At 31.1% G+C, this 21685-nt stretch overlaps 1 protein-coding gene across 1 annotated transcript in view; it reads left to right on the top strand.

Moving 5' to 3' along the window:
• The window catches only part of LOC105332968 (uncharacterized), a 172347-nt gene that overhangs the window by 35122 nt on the left and 115540 nt on the right, over positions 1–21685 (top strand). The window lies entirely within an intron of this gene.

Genomic DNA, 21685 nt, shown 5'->3' with positions numbered 1-21685 from the left:
ATGTTCTTAATATGTTTCTCCAGACACTTTTCCCACTGACTGCACAGCATTCCTTAAACAGGAACCATCGATATCTCTACTAAGTGGAATTTACAGGGTGAAACTTCCAGTTCTTGGTTTTGTGAACGTATTTTGTGAAATGGCTAAAGACGGCGGAGGATGGACGGTAAATGGCATTTTTATAACGTTTGGCTCTTTTGCATTGCCATTACATTTTTTTCAAGAACAAGATCCGATGATTGTTTTCGTCCATTATCCTTTGCCATTAAAATAAATTTTCAACTGTAAAGATTGCAGGTTTATCTGTAGACAAATATTTTTCCTAAAATGTAATGAATTACAATTGAACAATTATTTTAAAAGTATCAGCTCATTACCTTCAGCATGGTACCTCCTTCTTTATTTCTGAAATGTTTAAAAATGTAGTGAGGATAAGAAAACTATGTACATAATTTAAAATTCTAGGTGTTTCAACGTCGATTGGATGGATCAGTGGATTTTTTTCGCAATTGGACTGAGTACAAGCACGGATTTAGAGATCTTACAAACGAATTCTGGCTAGGTAAACAATCTTGAAATTTCTTCATATTTTCCTATATGTCTCTTACTCTGCCACTGCCTCTGTATAAGTTTTAACTGTTTGTCCCCTTTTTCTAGATTCCCTTGACCAATTTAAAATATACAAATAGCAAATAAGTATTAGGAAAGGAAAATAAATATTTAAATACAGATGATTAATACTTTCAATGGAGATTTAAAACTTTGATACTTTTCTGATTAAAAAAAAACTTTTGGAAAAATAATTGACAAAGCCCACCAAATCCCCACCCTCCTATAAACAATGTTTTCAAATTTTATTAGTTCTTTAAAGCTTAAGGGATATCTTACAATTTAAGTTAACTTTCTCTTTTCAAATTACTCCTCAGATAAATGCATTACGTTTATCGGAATTTTTTTTTGCATTAATACGACGGCAGATACATTTTACTAAAAATTGTTACAATGTCAACCAATCATCTATACTATGACATTAAAATAATAGACTCGAATTTTTTGGCTTTAATACAGAGAAATTGGAAGACTATTGTCTTTTCTTTTAATATATTTTAACATTATTGGTACTTGGAAATTACCAATTTGTTTTTATTTATTCTCAATCAGGCTTTGCTAATTAATAATGAAAGAAAATTCCTTTAAAAAGTCCGGAAATCGTCTGAATTTTTCGGATTTTATAATCTTGTGCATGCGCATAACATTCACGCTAAATCACGGGATCCTTTTAGTTTATGTTTCTACAATATCACATGTGCATGGATAAACTAAAAAACGATAATACAAATACGTGTAAAGTTTCATTTAAGGAGGCTGGGGGGTCCCAAAAATAATTTCTCCAAAATTCAACAAATTTGCAGAAATGTTTCATATAATCTTAATTTACATCTTAATATGGAAGACCACATCACAATCATCGTTAATTTTATCATTTATTGCATCTGAAGAAATTGCACGTTATGTAAAAAAAAAAATATGAAAAATATTTGAAATATAAATAAAGGCAAAAAATATACCAATAACATCACAAAAAATTAACACAATAAGTAAAACATAACATTATTTGTTATAAAGAAAAATATCACAATTTTACCAAAAATATATATGTCACACAAATGCAAATATGTAAAACAAAATAAAAGTAGCCACAAGATTATTTCCAAATTTTAACATAATAATAATCAATATATGTGTAATAAAGATTGAGCATTTAAAAAAAAGTTCGATGGTGAAATTAAAAAAAATAAAAAAATAAAAGGAAAGTATTAGAACAAAATATTTGAAGGTTTACAAGTTACCTCCCTTTAAAAAGTTAGAAAATGCTGAAAACAGCTGAAATAATTTTTTTGCATCTTGTAAACCTTGGTTTACCATCAATTGACTCTTTAAATAATGCTTCAATACCATCATATCAATTTCTTTCAAAAGACAATTTCAGTACATTGTTTGAGTTATAGAACATTAAAGTGAAAATCTTTTTTGTATAGAGATAAAAACGCTTTAAAATGGCAGCCACCCCCCAGCCTCGTTAATATTTGCTGTTCATGAAAAAAAAAAAATACGGGAGATAACTCCAACTCAGTTCGTTTAATATGAAAAATTCCGAGAGTTCTGAATGACAACATGGTGTGCAAATTTGATGTATCTATTTCTTAAATGCCCGACATAATATGCAATGTGTGCAAGCACGGGTCAAGGTCTAGTTATTGTATAAAATGACAAGATGATTTTCTTGCGTTTATATATTCCCTTATTCCTACTCTTTGTAACAGGAAATGACATCCTCCATTATCTGCTACGTCAGGGGACGTATGAGATGCGGATGGACATGGCAGACTTCGACAAGCGGACACATTACGTCAAGTACAGCAGTTTTAACGTAGGAAATGAGACATCCAAATATAAAGTTACCTTATCCGGGTACTTGGAAAACATTTATTTTAGTGAGTTTTCACAGAGTTTTGTATTTCAACAATTCTCAGCAAAAGTTTGATTGTTTTTTTTTAAACGATAAATGATTCTTAATATTTTTTTTAGATTCAATCACTTGACTTGCATTTAAAAAGTTAAGCTCATAACTAAATGTTTGAACTTTTGTCGGCTAGTTGACAAACCGTTTTCCCACAAAAGTGGACGGAGAAGCAACAATTAACCATTTACCATATTCATATTCGAAAAAGGCAAATAATTGTTTTAAGAAATAAAAAGTAATGAGTTAAATACATTTCATCAGTCGGTTTGGAGAGGAAAACATGTTTTATCTTGTATAGAAATAAATTAATCAGCTGCAATCTATTGTATATGTCGTGTTTTAAAAATGTTAATTCAATTACATTATTTTTCTAATTTGATTTTATTTATGTCCTACAGAAAATACTGATCAATTCTGTGTTTGGTTTTGTAGAGGATTGTTTCACGAGAGTAGATAGAGGAATCAACAATATGATGTTTTCAACAAAGGACAAAGACAACGACAACAGTACTGAAGACTGTGCCAACAAATACCGAGCCGGATGGTGGTACAGTAATTGTCATTGTGCCAACCCTAATGGCGAATACCTGGCTGGACACAACACACAGGATAGAGTAGGGATAACGTATGAAGACTGGCTAGGCCAGTGGCATTCACTGAAATCCACACAGTTCATGGTTAAACCATATGATAACACCACACACGTTCCAGAAATCATGGACGGGGAGTCTGAGCCGGAAGATTATAAAATAATGTGAACAGTTTATTAATTTTGTTTTATCATATTTTACATGCATGTCCAATGTTTCCAACATTGTATTTATAAGCAAGGTTTTGGGGAACTACTGATTTGTTATGCATTAATAGTACATAGTGCAGTTAACTTCTATGGTTAATACTGGTAAAAAAAATTATGCACTTCATAAATAAATAGAGGCCATCTATATTGTGTGATTTTATATTCGCTTTATCCAACAGGTTGATATGGTGCATATATTCGCGAGGCTTGCCGAGGTAATATAACCATTTCAACGAGTTGGATAAAGCTAATATAAAATCCCACAATATAGATGTTCTGTTTATCTCATACAATTCGTTGTATATTATAAAGCTTTTGAGACAGCCCCTTATATGACCCGAATTGATTTTTTCAACGATTAAGGTAATCCCAGTGGTTTTCGTGTCCGGTTAATTTCCGGTTACAGTTTTGAACACATCAAATGATCTTTTAAGATGACGTATTTGATTTTATTAAAGTATTGTACAAGTATCGTTCGGTGTCTTCAGTACAGATATATTGCTCATATTTGTCAAAAGCAGAGGAACACCACAAATATGTCAAACACTTCGTGGAAAATTACTTTTCGAAAAGGGGTGGGGTAGTACTATTTAACTTTTTTCTACGGTTTTGCCAGCTAGGACCAAAATTTTAATGTTTATTATACAGTTAGAATGAGTGTGTCCTTTTAGTGACTGTTAGATTATGTCTTTTTGGTAAATTTCAGGTTTTCCAATGTTTGCAAACATTGGAAAAAACCCAACCTTTTAAAACTAGTCAAACAGTATAGGTACTATCAATAAAAACTAGCTTGTCAATTTAGATAAACCATATTTTGTTGATACCTAAATAAATAACTTTTAATTAATGTTTCATAAAAACACATGTAAACTGTATAATTTTTGAGAAATTTGCAAAATTATGAAATATCGTGAATTTTTTGGAAGGTTATGTGAAGAATAAATGTAATGTTATTTGTATATTTTCTGTGGATATCAATACGGCTTTTTTCATTTAACGACTTTCGTAAGATTTTCTTTAACTATATAATGTATAATGTTATATAATGTATTTTTGTGCATAATTTAATTAATTATAATGAGATTCTGCTTTATTGTGTTGTAATTTGGCTGTTGAATTGTTGGACCTTGTGAAGCTCACTGTAGGAATACAAACGTGCAAAGGTATACATATTTTCGCCTCTGTAGTACGACTATAAGTTGTATGCTTTCTGTTAACAGTTCAATTTAAAAAAAAAAAGATTGGTTTGACACAAAATTGCTGTTATTGTGACCTTGCGCAATCTAATTTAGTACGTTATTTTGGAGGTATATCTAACTGTTTTATGTAATGTTTCACTGAAATAAACCTTGAAATAGTTTTTACCTCCTAATATTTTTTTCTTGGAGCTTAATCACTTAATTAAATGGAAATACTGATTAGAAGGCTTCAAAATTTAAGTTTGTTGACTTACACAAAGTTGCTAATGCTCGTTAGTTTGAATTGACTCAAACGAGGAACAGTTATTGATGTGTAACAAACACTATTCTTATGATTCAAAGTTAAAAATATTGAAAAAAGGATGCTTTATAGTGATGAAATAAAAGTCTTAGGCGAACTTATTTCGGTAAGTTCTTGTATCTTAATAGAAACACAATCAAAATGTTATATTTTTATCGCTTCGTCAGGATTAACTCCTTTGGAGCTAACGTGATTTGCAGTTTTGTAAAATAAACAGTTATGTGTTTTTTCTTCCTATTTTTAATTTAAATCTTCGACAAAATCCATTTTAAATAATTTTGTTAGTAGATATAGTTATGTGGAAAATGCTAGAAAATCTTCGAAAATAGAACACTGAAGCGTTGAAACGAGGGGCTGTGTCAACAATAGTTCGAACCGGAAGTATTTGATAAAGCACTACCCTTACCCGTTTGATAAAGCAAAGGTATATCACACGGGTAGTATACACCACACGTATGAGATAACATTAAAAAAATCCTTTTAAAGGAATTATCGGCATGTACATGTAATACATGTATCATTGGTCAGCTTTGTAAATGTAATGCGAGAGCATTACGGTACGTGCAAAAACATAATAAATACTAGTAAGATATATCGCACCGTTTTGTTGATTTCCGAAATAGGAAGACATTTATAAACTTTACTTTTAGTAGGCGAATAGTACCCCCGATTTATATTTTTACACATGTAAAGAAAAACGTGATTTTATTCATTATGTATGTAAGCATATAAATGTTTTACTTTCAAGGCAATTGCATGAGAATAACGTTTTTAGTAATCTACACGTAATGAAAGATTTACATGTATATGAAGCTATCATGGAATAGTAATTAGTTTTTCTAGGCGCAATGCGTGCACAAACAGTCAAACTTGCCGGATATGTGGAGACAACTGTGATCGGCCGAAGCCGATCACAAAAACGTTTAGTATTTGACATTTTTATATTTGTGCGATAGTTTTTATCTGTGTGTTCCATAACATCGAATAAAATGGGAAAGAAATACACCGTTTATTAAAAACTAAATAAAAATATGAAGCGTGTACAGTTTTATTTATTTTTGGCAGTACGTTTTTTCTATTGTATTTTGCGTTTGCATGGATAATAAATAACACCCACCCTTCTTTTATTGCGAATATCATTAAAGCCATATAAACGATATTCATAGAACGACATTAATTTAAAATAATGTGACGAAATTCAATATGAATGTTACTGGTAACATCAATAGTGTTATTTCCTCTTTATTTCCATATAGACGAGATTAATACGCTGGGGTGTTAAGGAAGCATATAGAATCTGAGTTACATGTAATTCCGTGTAATCACAAATCTGAGTTATTATGTACATATTCAAATATCTAAGCAACGAAGCGTAGACCAAAAAAAAAAAAAAATACTGAAGACATTTTTTTTTTCAGAAATTAGTTTGTATTACGTAAATTTACACATTGATGACGTCATGACTGAAATTTGAATGTCGTGTGCATTTGATCGGAAAGCATTGTAAACATATTCAAAATATACCTAATCCAAGAACTGTAATAAAGTATTGTTGTGTGATTTATTAAGAATTGAACATAAGAATACTGGGAGAGATGTTTGTTTTATCAATCATTCGCTAAAAGGTATGTAAGTTTGCTTTTATTTCTCGGCCAGGCTTTCCTCTGTCGTTGTTTACAAGTTATAAGGTTGATGCACGCCGTGGGCCGTAAGTTAAAAACGAAGGTTATGTATGCCGTATTCCCAAGGGTCCATCAATATGTAATTCTACAGAAATAGAACCAAGTGATGAAGGATACCGTATTTATTATCAGTCGAGTTTAAAAGATGAACAATAACAAACAAATAAGGACACAGACGGAAGTGACCGGTAACAGGCCTCCGAACTGAAGATTGACAAATACAATTCAGTATTTATAAGAATCTAAACAATGAGTAAAAGTGACAATCTGATCAAATCAAATGAACTGAGTGAAAGATTCATAGACAGGTATTAGGTAATAAGATTAACTCAATGAGTCTTTGATGGCCAGGACATGAAAGGCATATAATTACATAATGTTGTTTCAAGAGATTAGTAGTTCTTGTGGGAAACATCTGTCTGATTTGTAATTACAATTAATAAAAGAGTCTGCCAGGTGTCAATGGCTAATTCACTTTGTTAACACTAAATTCCAAGAATATATGACAAAACAAATGTTGTATTTGAAAAGTAAAGTCCGAAATAAAGATAATTATAGAACGGTAAATTTTGCACTGTGATATATGTTTATTTTATTTTGGAAACCGCGGGGTAGTGTTGTTCTATCAAATTTTATGTTAAGGAAAATATATGCTATTTATAGTTGTCACGTGATAATGCACTAATATTGCAGTAATGTACTACCCAATTTTATTGCACTGACATCTATTTTAAAGGGTAATACTAAGTTTTTGATCTTATTCAAAATAGTATTTAATTTCACGATTTTGAATACAACAGTCAAAATAAGACGCTTGATTTCCCATATGCCTTCTTAACACCCCCGCGTATCCAACAAATCAAATGCTAGGGAATCACATTATTAAAAAAATCAATATTTGGAATTCATAATCAGCCTGTATTATTATTTTTTTTTATTGAAATTTGAGACAAACGTTAAATATAAAAGAATCAAACAAAGTAATTACTTCCATTTATATATCGTATTATATGTAACAGGTACATGTACTTGCACTGTTCATTTGTAATTTCATATCAAATAACCACAGGATCTGGTTTGTTTGGAGTTTCTATATTATAGTCATGTCTGCCTTTAAATTCTCATTTTCTCTTTATATGAAAAAAAAAATAAAGAAATTAAAGAAAAAAACTACTCCGGTCTAGGATGTTTTCTTTTACCTTGAAAAAAAAATATAAATGTAATACTTTTTAAGCATTTTGGGATTTTTTTTATTTAAATGAAAATATTTATCTAAAGCTCAACACCAACACCAAAAACCTTAAAAGGCAAAGAAAAAAAGAAAAGTTTTTGAAGAATGTTGGCAAGGATTTGGAAGTAGTAACTCCTGAATTAGGCATATACATCCTCGAGAGACAAGAAAACTACTTCCACTAATAATTATCACGATTTGTGACAAGAAAGCATGCAATTTCTTGACGCATATACATGTACATTGCAAAATTATCAATCAGGTTTGTAAAATATCTATCTATCTATCTATCTATCTATCTATCTATCTATTTATCTATCTATCTATCTATCTATCTATCTATCTATCTATCTATCTATCTATCTATCTATCTATCTATCTATCTCTATCTATCTATCTATCTATCTATCTATCTATCTATCTATCTATCAAGAGGTCATGCAATAAGTGCATTATGAAAACAGAAATCAGTTGTCTGTCTTTACGTCTTTCACATAATTCTTGTCTGTTGCAAATAAATTCTCTCCTTTGATTGAATATAGCTATTTTTATAGTTTACACAAATTTCAATTTGGCATAGTACCCAAGACAAATTTATAGTAAGTCTTTTTAAATCCGTTGTCTTTACTGTCCTTATCAGTTGAGAATATGTAGGGACCTCGATATGTTTATAAATCGTAGGTACTAGTATAGTAGACCTCAAAGCATCATCTTTGACGAGATCATCGGTATCTTCCATTGACCAAATATAATAACATGAATCCTTAACCAGCAACTTGTCTGTTTTTTAAGAAGATCCATTGACCTTGGACAATTTGAAAGTTTCTAAGTGAATAGGCAATGTCATGACAATTATCTATTTAAAATCCTCGTCTGTATTATATATACTATACCTTTACTATTTTATTGATCAAACTTCGCGGAGACATTATTTGTTGTCGATTTTTTCATGCAAATTCGTAAATCGATTACATTTTCATTGTTTCGTGTAAACACAAAACTTCTCTGTTTATAAGTGGAGTTACCTTTCTTGAAATAAAACCTCACTTCCGTTGGCTGAAGATGGATTGGTTCAAAAACTTACAACTTGTCAATGAAAATTGACCCAATTTACACAATTAATTTATTTACATGGGCATAACATACTTTTATTCACTGAAGGGAAATATCGGCTACGACATGAGGTCACCGTATTTACCGGTAGTAGGCTCGTTCAATCAGACGCTCGCCTGTCTCCGTAAATCTCCGACGAGCAGAGAGTCTAGTTCAGCGTCACGTAAATGTTTGTGACCTCAAAACGAGGCTTACCAAAATACTGGTATTGAATTTGATTGGTTGAAAAAAAACCCACCTCCTATAACATATAAACAAAGACGGAATCAACTATTTGTGAATTTGCCATTTAAACTGAATGATCTCAACTTGAAAGTTTAATAACGGAATTTATTTATTTATTTGCAGTGTTACCTTATGAGATAGGGTAGAACCAATAAATGTTTTTAAGTTATTTCAATTTAAAATCTAGCTATCGTGTAACGTTATAACACGTAAACAACGTTCCTTGCTTCAAATGTAAGTTCAGCCATGTTTAGTGAGTCTGTGGAAAGCAAGACTATAGTATAAGACTAAATCGACGAACGTTCCTTAAGTTTAACAGCAATAAAATAAAGTACTGTATATCACACAAATTCAAACCGGCACACATTGACACAACGATTCAAAATGAAACTAAATCAGCGCCCCTATCGGTAGCAGTTATTAACGTGACGCTTTACCAGACTCTCTGCTCATCGGAGATTTACGGAGACAGCCGAGCGTCTGGTTGAACGAGACTATTTCAATATTAAATATGCATGGGCGGTACCTTTTAGCTGGCAGACGAAGTTTGCAACCTTTTTGTTATATATATAGAGGGGATATGATTTTTTTTTTCAAAATGTTTGCATGTTTTAAGTAATTTTGTGGAAGGAATGTTTACATTATAATATGTAAACGGTGTGACCGTTGGACAGAGCGCAGATTTAACACAGTGCAGTTTGATTTTTGTACAATTTATTCGAAACGCACACAGTAGGATCCGCCAACTCACATCATTAGCCAAGGTTAAACTAAACGTCGCGTATTCAGTCTACATAACGACGTCATTTCCTGCGTAAAACGTACAAGTTTTGTCCTTGGAAATAACCGAAGAGAGTTACGTAATTCCGACAAAAATAATTCTTCTTTCATTGTTTATCAATTTAATTCATATGTTGACTACCAGTAATAAAATTTTAATACTTTATACGTACAGTATCTAAAAGGTCCGCTCCTTGATGTTAATGTTTTTATTCTCCATTTAGTAATTTGATAAGACATACGTAAAACTAGTCGTGTTTCTTGATTAAAGCACTATGGAAACTTATCTTGTTTTCATTTTTAATTTTTGTAAATTTGAATTACCTTAAATTGAAACATCATAAAGTTTTTTGAACGAGTTTAGGGGCAATAACATTGATAAGTGCTAGTCAATTAATGATCAAACTGATTTTTTAAAAACAAAATGGCGACCAGTATGGCAGGGCCGAAGGCTAAAAGAAATTTTTTTTAGCTCATAGAACCCCTGATTCAACTCTCTTTCTTTTACTGATTTTCTTATATATACGACGTGTACCTTCGCCCGCCTTTCACTGTGCTCGGTATTATAAATATGTCAAAAAAGATAATTTTAAGAAAAAAAATAAGTAGAGTCCCGGGGATCTAGATACTTGGAGTGGGGTGATGGAGCAAAGGGGGTCGATCCTCTCCTCAAGCACTTGTGCATTCATCTGCGAAAGAATTGCGTTAAACATGTTGTACCCGGCTTTTCGCACATGCATGGCCCATTCCCATTTAGACCAAAATAGGTGAAACTTTGAAGTGACCTTTTTTCACATTGAGAGGTATGGTCAAAGCATTGAACTTCGAAAGGTGGATCGACCTATAATTAAGCCTTTTTTCAGATTTTCATCATCTCAGTGACATTTTCTTCTGAACTATCAAAAAGAAACACAAATTAACAATGTGGTCTACAAAATTTTGTTTTTGACTGGTATGTTTTAATGCGGCAGAAATTTGATATAACTATTATAATACCATTTTCCGTTCAACCAAAGATAATAAAGTATTTGGATTTTGCACACATTTTCATTAATATTCCACTAATAATTGTTTATTAATTGTACCGTAATCATGTGTTTGTCTTTAAATAAATTAAAAAAAACTTTTTGTCGATTAAAAATTTCCTGTACATATACTTTTTCGAATTGATTTATAAACGTTTCTGTCACATTTTTCTACGTTTTTCAATCAAGGTCGGGCACAAACTAAGCGTTTAATTGTTGCTTTTATGGTATAATATTGCCAAAATATCATTTTTTAATTCTTATAATGTAACAACTTTTTTATTTGATTTTCAGCAGCAAAAAAGACTTGCTTGTCTATGCAACGAGCTTTGTTTGAGTTTTTCCTGCATTATCTCGCAAACGATAAACTGCGGAGGATTCCCTGCATACTGTGGAATCATTAGAATTCGTGGGGGCTCAATTTTCGTGGTTTTCGTGGGTAGCCCCCCCCCCCCCCCCCCCACGAATTTACGTCCTTACGTCCTCCCGAAAACAAGTTTTGAAAGAGTAACTTTTCTTACTAAAACTGAAAACCAACATATCCACAAAATTACATCCCCACGAATAAGCAAAATCCAACAATCCACGAAAATTGGCCCCCACGATTTTAAATGACTCCACAGTAGTTTTGGTTAAATCGCGTTATACTTTTTAGAAAGGTATTAAGAAAATGATTGTAGGTTCCTAAAGAATATATACACATGTGTTTTAGTTTAATCTACACTATGGAGAGGCTTTAGTTGTTTAACAATTAAATTCCTTGGATAGGTCATTAATCTTTAATTTTTGGGACATTGAGATACAATTTGTTCAAATGTTAAAACAATGAAGTTCAATAATTACAGTCTTAATAACGCGTTCAGTTTTTTCTTGCACTTTCTTAGTTTCTATTATAAATATGCTGCTTTTTTGTACTCATCTCCCAATTCTTTTCATAATCAAAAGCAGATGTTCAAAATTACGGTTCGACTAATTTCTTAGCGAAAGGAATACGTTTTGGACTTTTGCAGGTAATATCAATTATGTCTGTCGTTTTTCAAATATGACGCAAAAATGATAAGTGTGAGTTTGAAAATTATGTGAAAGAAATTGAATTTGTGTAAAAAAAAAAAAAAAAACCCTCTCTAATGAATTATAAAGCAAGACCCTTGTTTTTTTTTTTTATCGATTTCACATTTGTGGATAATTAGTTTATGGTCTGAAATTACGATAAAAATTTATTTCCTTGATTTTATTGATGTGAGATATTGCTGTATAATTATGGCTTTTAAGATGTCAATGAATAATTAATTTCCGTAAAAACGATTTAAAGATAGGACTTCTCTGAACTTTCTTTCATTAGGCCTTAGTTCATACTTTAAACAATGATCACCATGCAAATTACACCTATAACAATTTTCTTCCGTCTGATTTTCGTACTCAGATTATGTTTTATATGTGAGGCTATAGACCAAAGTTACCCAGGTGTTCCCGGGGAAAGATTCCTGGGTCCCATTGTCCGGGTGGTGGGGACAGTGGGTCAGCAGCAGTGTGTCCGGGAATGTCGGGATAGACCGAGGCTGTGTCGTGGAGTAAGCTACCGGAAACAAGACTTGCTGTGTGAACTGGTATCTGACACAAAGGAAGTTGAGCCAAACTCTGATTATGTTAGATTTGAACTTGACCAAGTAAGTTTTAGCTTTTGTCTATTTGATAATATATGTAATCCTTATTTGGATTGCTATGAAATCTTTTTTAAAAGTTAGAAAACAAATATATCAACCTCATCCATCATTAGGTAAAAAATATGAATACACTTAATGAGACAATCCTTAAAGATACGTTAACTTCACCCCTTAAATTAAAATGATTCTAACAAAATGATAAAAGAAGAGTTTAATTGTATGGGTAATCAAAACAATAGATCCGTTTTTATCCATTTGCTTAAGTTAAAATGTTTTTGACAAAATGATAAAAAAGGTTTAATTGTTTGGGTATTCAAAAACAATAGATCCTTCTGATATTAATTTGTACTTTTTAGGAATGGACCAATAGATGTGTATCTTGCTCATCAAGTGAAAAATGTGTTACTCTTTCAAGCAACCAGACTTACTGTGTCAAAGGTATACAGACATCGATATCAATCAAAATTGTATAAAAATTAATGATGATTTAGTTTTTCGTTAGTAAAAAAAAAAATAATACAGAGAATATTTAATACTACATGTAAATTATCAGACACTTTCTATTTTAAGAAGTAAGGCGTATATCAAAACCTTCTCCTCTTAACAGTACTTATGAATTAAGACTTTTTGCAAATTAACTAAAAAAAATGCATACACCAGCGTAATATGGATTATACGTAGAAGTTAAGATTTGACAAATGCTGAAGATATAAGGCAATTCGTTTCTTAAATGCGCGAATTTAGTTTTGATTGATAGAAGCTAGCGAAGCGTGACTGCTTGTGAACGAATGGAATAGTAGAAGGTAACCAAAAACGCGGTTTGACTAATTACCGTCTTGCCGAAACGTATAGGACGAGTTCATTATGTATCGACGGCAGATGTACCTTGGATGGGACATCTTTGGCTAATAGAAAAAAAAGTAAATAAATAAAATGGACCAATTTGATCCGATTTTAGTTTTGATCGAAAGAATTTATTTTCCACACCGGCGTGTCCAGGAACGCGGTTTGACTAATTTACACCATGTCGAAAAGTGTAGGACGAGTTAACCATTAGGGAGATACTTTAAATATAATAACTTTGGTTGATAAATTCAAATTTATATGCATACACTAGCGTTTTTTAATTTCATACAATTTTATACTACGACAGTTTGGTTGTTAAACTTAGAAATTAATTTGTAACTGTATGAATAAATGCTGCATGCATTTAACAGGGAGGAAGTTTAATTGGGGGAGGGGAGGTGACTACCTTCCCCAATTTTTTTTAAAATCAGTATTTTATCTGAAATTCGTATTTGGGACAGTAGTAAAAATTGTATTGAAATTTGACATCTTATATATATATATATATATATAAATATATATATATATATATATATATATATATATATATATATATATATATATATATATAATGGTTCACCATTTTAATATAGCAGGATATCTTCTGGTTTATTTAAATAATTTAGCCTTTAATATGATTAAATATGTTTCATCAGATACTATTCCTCCCACTGACTGCACAGCATACCATAATGAGGAACCAACTTTACTAAGTGGCATATATAGGGTGAAACTTCCAGTGAAAGATTACGTGAACGTGTTTTGTGAAATGGTTACGGATGGCGGTGGATGGACGGTAAATGACTTTTAAGATGTTTATGAACTATTTGTAAGATCATTCAGATAATTCACTTTAAAACGGTAATATGCTCTACAAAAGTTTTTTGGCATCTTTAATTGCTATTAAAACCATGATTCTTAAATGGCAACGTCTATCGATATAAAAGGGTTTTTCTTTTGAATTGTGATTAATTTTTTGAGGTAAGATTATAAAATGAAAATACATGTTTATCACAAAAGTGCTTTTTAAAAAAATTAGTGTTCCAAATAATTATTTTTAAAGCAAAAGATTTTAATTTAGAGCAAAGTGTTAACGGTTTTATGTTTAAAATGCCAAACAAAAATGCTGATGAGACAACTAGTTAAGTAGAATATCATAAACAATTAGGTGTTTCAACGGCGACAAGATGGATCAGAAGATTTTATTCGTAATTGGAAAGAATACAAGACGGGATTTGGAGATCTGAGAAATGAATTCTGGCTGGGTAGAAACTCTTTTATTTCATGTTCTGCTCTTTTTACAGACACATTTTTATCACTTTTTACAATATGAACGGAACACAAACAATTAGAAAATATGTTTGAGTAGTTTTTTTTTTTGAATCGTTTACATACATATTTAACGTGGTAATATTATGATTTAAGAATGTACATCTATTAACTGAAAATATTCATTTACAGGTAACGACATCCTCCATTATCTGCTACGTCAGGGGACGTATGAGATGCGGATGGACATGGCAGACTTTGAAAACCAGACACGTTACGTCAAGTACAGCAGTTTTAACGTAGGAAACGAGACATCGAACTATAGTGTTACATTACACGGGTACTCGGGTAATGTTGGTAAGAATTGTTTTGAGTTTAAATTATGATGGTGAAATTATTTTATGAAAATATTTTTCCACTTAAATCACATGTACAAAATAAAAAATGGTTTTTAAATTTCTGTTAGCCATGTTCTTTTTTGGTGTGGGGAAAAGCCGCTAAGAAGCCTTTATTAGAGCAAAATTGAATTATTGTCGTACTAAATTGAAATTGATCTGCTATATATTTTTTAGAAAAGTAATCTTTCTTGAGACAAAACTTAATGATTTTTAATTTTGTTTATTTATCTTTATAGTTACATGCAGATTTATTATACTAGCAGGTTTTGCGGCAAAATAAAATTCTAAAACATACTCTTAATTCATTTATTTTTTTCGCTCGAAAAATTTGTTTTGCTTCATTTTGATAAATTTGTTTATTGAAAAAATTATGTAAGCAAATCTACCATAATGATGTTTCATTTTATCCAAAATTATGAATTACTAAGGTTAGGGAGAATCACCATTTTAAAAGCACATATATATGAAAGATTTTTAGTTTTAAAAGATGACCATGTGAGTTTTATTTTAAAATTTAGATATCGTTGAAAGTCAAAATATAGTATATGAGATTTAAGTTTGGACGCACAGTTATTTGTTTATTGAAAATAACGCAGCACAGTTAAGGCTGTCAATAAACTCCGTTCAGACAAAAAGTACGGGAAATGTGCATTATGACATCACAGTATATTACAAACCTCGAAAGTACTTATTAATCTATTTATTAGTAAAGTTAACTTATACTAATCTTTTAATTAAAAACAACAAATGCTATTACTTAAAATTTTGATGTCCGTTATATCGTACACACTGAAAAATAAGCGAGATGTCGTTCTCGCTGTACTACAAAATATGACGTCATATGCTTCAAAATGACGCATTAAGTTAAATCATTGAAGGCTATCGTGCAGTTTTATAGCGAAGAAAAATAAATGTCATACATTAACGGAAAAGTATAAATGAATATTTTGTTTAAAATTATTAGTAGTAGAATGCTACCTATATAGTCTTATTTTCATTTTGTTAAAAGTATGCATCGTATAAAGAAGCCACCTCGGTTTTGTATAAAATATCGTATATCTAAAATCTGAGTACCTATATAAATCAATTAATTGCAAGGGCATACACTTACCTGATCCCGACAAACTTTTACATGTGAATTTGAAATATGCTATGTAACTTAAAAACTTCTACGATCCTTGTAAAATCTTACAAATTAATTATTTTTTAATGAAATTAACCCTGTGACCTTCAAAATTATTCAACATATGCATTATAAATTACGGTTTCTACTAACAAATATTCTTATCTTAAAAAGTTCGCACCGTTTTTCAAAATCTACTATATAACATCAAGTTATTTCATGATTCAGTTGTGAATTTTGACATGATTATGCCCTTGCAATATTGAATTTTTTAAATGACCTCAAAACCACAAATACATCTGCTTGTACCATGCGACTGCCATATCACGTGATCACTATGAACATAAAATATTGTACTGTTATATATATATTTTAGAAATATATTGCATTTGAGTGACTGTTATTGATTTTAAAAAGGACATGCCAGTTTAACTAAAATATACGTGTTTTCATCACAAAAATTTGCCCATATTTTTATTGACCGCCTTAACTGTACTGCGAAGTCTTTTTATAATTTAAACAATACAAAACATTATGCCCTCGAAAGTTAAAGAGGCAAGTTTGAATTGCATTTTTGAAACTAATGTGTTATCACATGTGTATGTTGTAAACAACTTGAATCAAAGCTGAACATTGTTGTTCTAGCCTAACACCGGGACCTTTTGTCTCTCTTGTCTGTTTAAAAATTAATACTTCATAAGTCTTTTGAAGCTCCATGTGTGTGATTTCCTTTGTAGATGATTGTTTCGGTGCAAGTATCAACAACATGATGTTTACCACAAATGACCAAGACAACGATATATGGCAACAAGGTAATTGCGCCCAAAAGTACCAATCAGGCTGGTGGCACAACCATTGCCATTGTGCTAACCCTAATGGTGTGTACCTGGCTGGGAACACATCAATCTTTGCTGTTGGGATAGTTTATGAACCGTGGAGGAGTCATTATTACTCGCTGAAATCAACGCAGCTTATGGTACGAAGAATATTGAATTAAAAATACATGTAGTTTCACTTCAATCGAACCCGGGTTGGCATTTTTTCTATGTGTTGTTTTGCTTTATAAAATACTGTATTAATATTAGGTTTTTCCGCGCCATGTTTTTTCGCGATTAGAACCTAGAACAGTATATAAAATTTACGCGAATGATATTTTCACTTTTTTTAAATCACAGTGAAAATATAATTCACGATCGTTTAAACCTGTAAAGTAAGAGGGGGGGAAAGTATCCAAAATGTTACTCTTACTGATGAAAAAAAATCGGGCAGTGAAACTATGTAAACGATTTCTGAAATGTAAAATAATTACCGATAATTATTTTCACAGACGCAAACAATCATTGATCAAAAGAAAATGTAGCGTTAGATATACCAGTAGCTCAGGTATAATTTTAAATCGATTCACGAAGAACGTAACCACTTAAATTAGCTAGTTAATGTATTATTAATATTTGGCGCTTTTCCTCCGATCCCGCAATTTCTACTCTCCAACTAAACTAACTGAACAAAGTTTACGGTACATTTCTTACCTTTTTAATTTGTAAGCAAAAAAATACTTTGTCTCAAATTTACGCTGATTGTTTTTCCTTTAGTTGGAAATCGTCACGAACAAAGCGGAAATTGACAAAAGGATGCCTCTAAATGCAGAACACCCGTGCTTTATAGACTCCCCCTAACATCAGAATGCATATAAATCAGCCATTTTAATTTCTGTACCGTTTCAAGAGCAAGTCCTTTGGCATCGTTTTATAGTATTTTTAGGGTACATTCGCCAGCTTTTCAAAGAGCTAAAGTACCCGTTAAAAAATTCATGAAAGTCTGCACGCGTAAAATTAGGATGTTTTTTGGAGTTACCTCCCTTTATTTTAAAGTCTTTCAAAATTAATTTTTAAAATTTCTTACATAATTTTTTCATGTAATCGAAAGATAAACCTCTACATTATGCAATTAAGAATTTAAAAAATTATTTATAATTATGTATATATGTATACCGCCTAAAAATAGCAGGAATATCCCTACCAATCATGCTTTCCCCCAGAGAAAAACCCCTGGATTTTATACAAAACGGTGTTTAGCTACCGTAGTAATAATTATGTATTTGTTATAATATAGTAATATGTACTTGTGCTAGGTGCAATTTAAGTTTAGTTAGTATTTATGTAGAACGAAATAATTTGTCTATACTTATATATAGCTATTTGCCCTCTCTCTCTGTAAATCATTTAAAATTAACTAGACTTTCCTTATAATTAAAACATCTAAATACATGTATTATTTATTTTTGAAATCAATAAATGAAATATTTACAAATATGATTGATGTTTGAATTAGTATTTTGTCTTTCATAAAGGAAAGCTGACTGTACAGTTGTTTTTAAAATGACGTTAATTATACATATTTTGATTGCGAAAACATGTAGGTACATGTGTGTTGTTGATGCCTATAAGATGACTTGGAATTATAATAATTACAAATTTGGCATATCAACACGTCACATATTTTAGACATCGGGTTACAATTAAGGTGAGTTGTGCCACTGCAGAGAAGTATTGTTGGTTGTTAATGGATACAATACGGAAATACTAATATTATTCTTTCATTATTGACATCAACTCGCATATTCATATTCTATATTTTTGTTTTTGTTTTTATTTGTTATTTTAATGAAGATGATATTGAATTTAAAAGAAATATTGATATGTATAGGTATGCACTTTTCCATATAGCGTAAATGTCTCTAAATTGTGAAAAAATGAGTTTGTTGAACCAGCAGTGATTTATTAATTTAGGTCTCGTTTCTATAGGGTATTTTCATTACCATCCTTTTTTAGTATCATTTTACAAAGATAAAAATACCATATCGTTTACACTCACTGCAATTTAAGAAATGTTTTCAATTAACTTAATCTACCTACATGTAAATCACATGTGAGTTTTTAAGAGTTTAATTAATGTTCACATCAAAATAATAATCTTTTTAAAACCGTGATATTTTTTCTCGGATATAAACCTTTTCTGTCACTTTTGTTGTTATCAGGCATGCAAACCTGTACAAACAAATAACGCTAGCGTGCTATTTACAGCACAACTTTCTGTATGTTGTGTTTGCAACGATACCAAATGTAACATGACTTTTCTATTAGAATTTTACTTGTTTCTTACCAAAGTCTGTTTGGTTTTGTAGCTGATTGTTTCCTGAGAAATGTTTGAATCGACACTATGTTGTTACACATGATTCTTAAAACTGTGCAGCCCAATTCCGAGCTAGATAGTGGTACAGTAAATGTCATTGCGCAAACCCTAACGGCGAATATAATTATAGTTGGGTCCAGCGGTGGTGTATCGCAAGGGTGTAAAGCATGGACAGGCTGGTATTCCCTGAAATAAATCCGGTCCATAGTTAAAAAAGTTGAATAAGTTGAATAACTACACGCACAATATTTGCAAAAATTTTAAAGTTGGTAGCTATCCCCGTATGTAATCTTAATGTTTTACATCTCACTTATAACATTTAAAATACTTTCAATGGCAGATGTATATATTTTCGACTGATTGTGAACAAATGCATATGCCTTAAATTTTATATAGCATTTTGATTTCAGAAAATAAAAAACAGTTCCAAAAAATATCTATTTTACGACATAATTCTCCGACTTCACGACTTTTTGCATTATTTCCATTATTTGTTACTTTGCGACAAACCTAAATTAGAAAATTGCATTAGGTGGCAAAAAAAAGTAATATGGTTACAGAAAACAACGATTAATTAATTAATTTGATTTTAGAACTGTCTTCTTGTATTTTGCGGTTTTGGTCCAATGCCTTGTTTCTCTGAAAAGAATTAAAAAGAATAGCAATTAAGATTAGGGTTTGTCTATCAAAATACAGGTTTATTTTTCAACTCGGCATTGCAATGGTTATTTTAATTTATTTAAACAACGCAAGTAAGCTTCAAAATATTCAGATTTATATCACTTATTACAAGACGCCCACAGGCCACATCGCTAACCTGTGATACAATAGGCATAATAAAATCAGCTTCATTGAGTCATGATACAAAATATCTGGACAATGTGATATAATACATGTAGATCCTATTCAAAAAAAACGCCTGTATCCACCTGGATATCCTAATATTTATAATCAAGTCCCTTTTCTAACAGGATGATTTGAGAAATGAAGACAATAATTTTTCTATTGATTGACGTATCAAAGAAAAAATTGACCGGAAAACTTCATGAATATAACATTGAAAGTGTTTATTCGAGTTTAGGGGCAATAATCATCGATATGTGCAAGTCAATCACTTATTGAACTAACATTTTAAAAACAAAATGGCGACCAATATGGCGGTGCCAAGGGCTGGAATTATTTTTTTAGACTATAGTACCCCTGAATCAACTCTCATTTTTCACTGATTTTCTTATATATACGTGTTACCATTGATCCTCACTTCGCATAAATATGTCAAAAAAGGATAGTTTTAAGAAAAATAAGTAAGGTCCCAGTGGTCTTAATACTGGGGCTGGAGGTATGGAGGAGGAGGAGGAAGGGGATCAGTCCTGTCATCAAGCAGCTATGCATTTATCTGTGAAAGTATTGCGTTAAACGTTGAGCCCGCCTTTTCGTATATGCATGACCCATTTCCATTAAGACCAGAAAAAGTTAAACTGCAGTCACCGAGACCTTTTTCACATTGAGAGGTTATAGTCAAAGCACTGAACTTTGAAAGGTAGACTGACCTATAATTCAGCCATTTTTTGGATTGTCATCATCTCAGTGATGTATTATTCTTTTCTGAACAAAGGAACATAAATCAACAATCTGGTCTACACTATTTTGTTTTTGCGGCAGAAATTTGTAATAACTATACCATTTTCCATTCAACAAAAGATAATAAACTTTTTGGCTTTTGCACACATTTTCTATTCCACTAATAATCCTTGACCATATGTGCCGAAATCATGTGTTTGTCTGTAAATGGAAAAAAAAACTTTTTGCCGATTTAAGATTTCCTTTTTCGAATTGATTTATAAACGTTTCTGTGACAGCGTTTCTACGTTTTTCAACTAAGGTCTGGCACAAACTAAGCGTTTAATTGTTTGGTATTTTAGAACATTATTGCCAAAATGTCGTTTTTTTAATTTGTATAAAATATATTATAAACTTCTTATTTGAATTGAGCAGCATCAAAAGACTTACTTGTCTATGCAACGAGCTTTGTTTGAGCTGTTTCCTGCCTTATGTTACAAACTGTGATAAAAGAATAACTGCGGAGGATTCACTTTATTCTTTAATTAAATTACGTTAAACGTGTTAAAACGATATTGATGAAATGATTTGAGGATCCTAAAGAATATTTATACACATGTATTTTAAACAATGGAGAAGCTTTAGATGTTTAACATATAAATTCCTTTATCTTTTTATCATTGATCTTTCATTTTTTGAATATCTAAATGAACTTGTTCTTATGTTAATTTATTGATATTCAACAATTACACGT

Source organism: Magallana gigas, chromosome 4, assembly GCF_963853765.1.
Source record: "Magallana gigas chromosome 4, xbMagGiga1.1, whole genome shotgun sequence".
NCBI lineage: Eukaryota > Metazoa > Mollusca > Bivalvia > Ostreida > Ostreidae > Magallana > Magallana gigas.
This window is presented reverse-complemented; position numbering and strand designations above follow the sequence as displayed.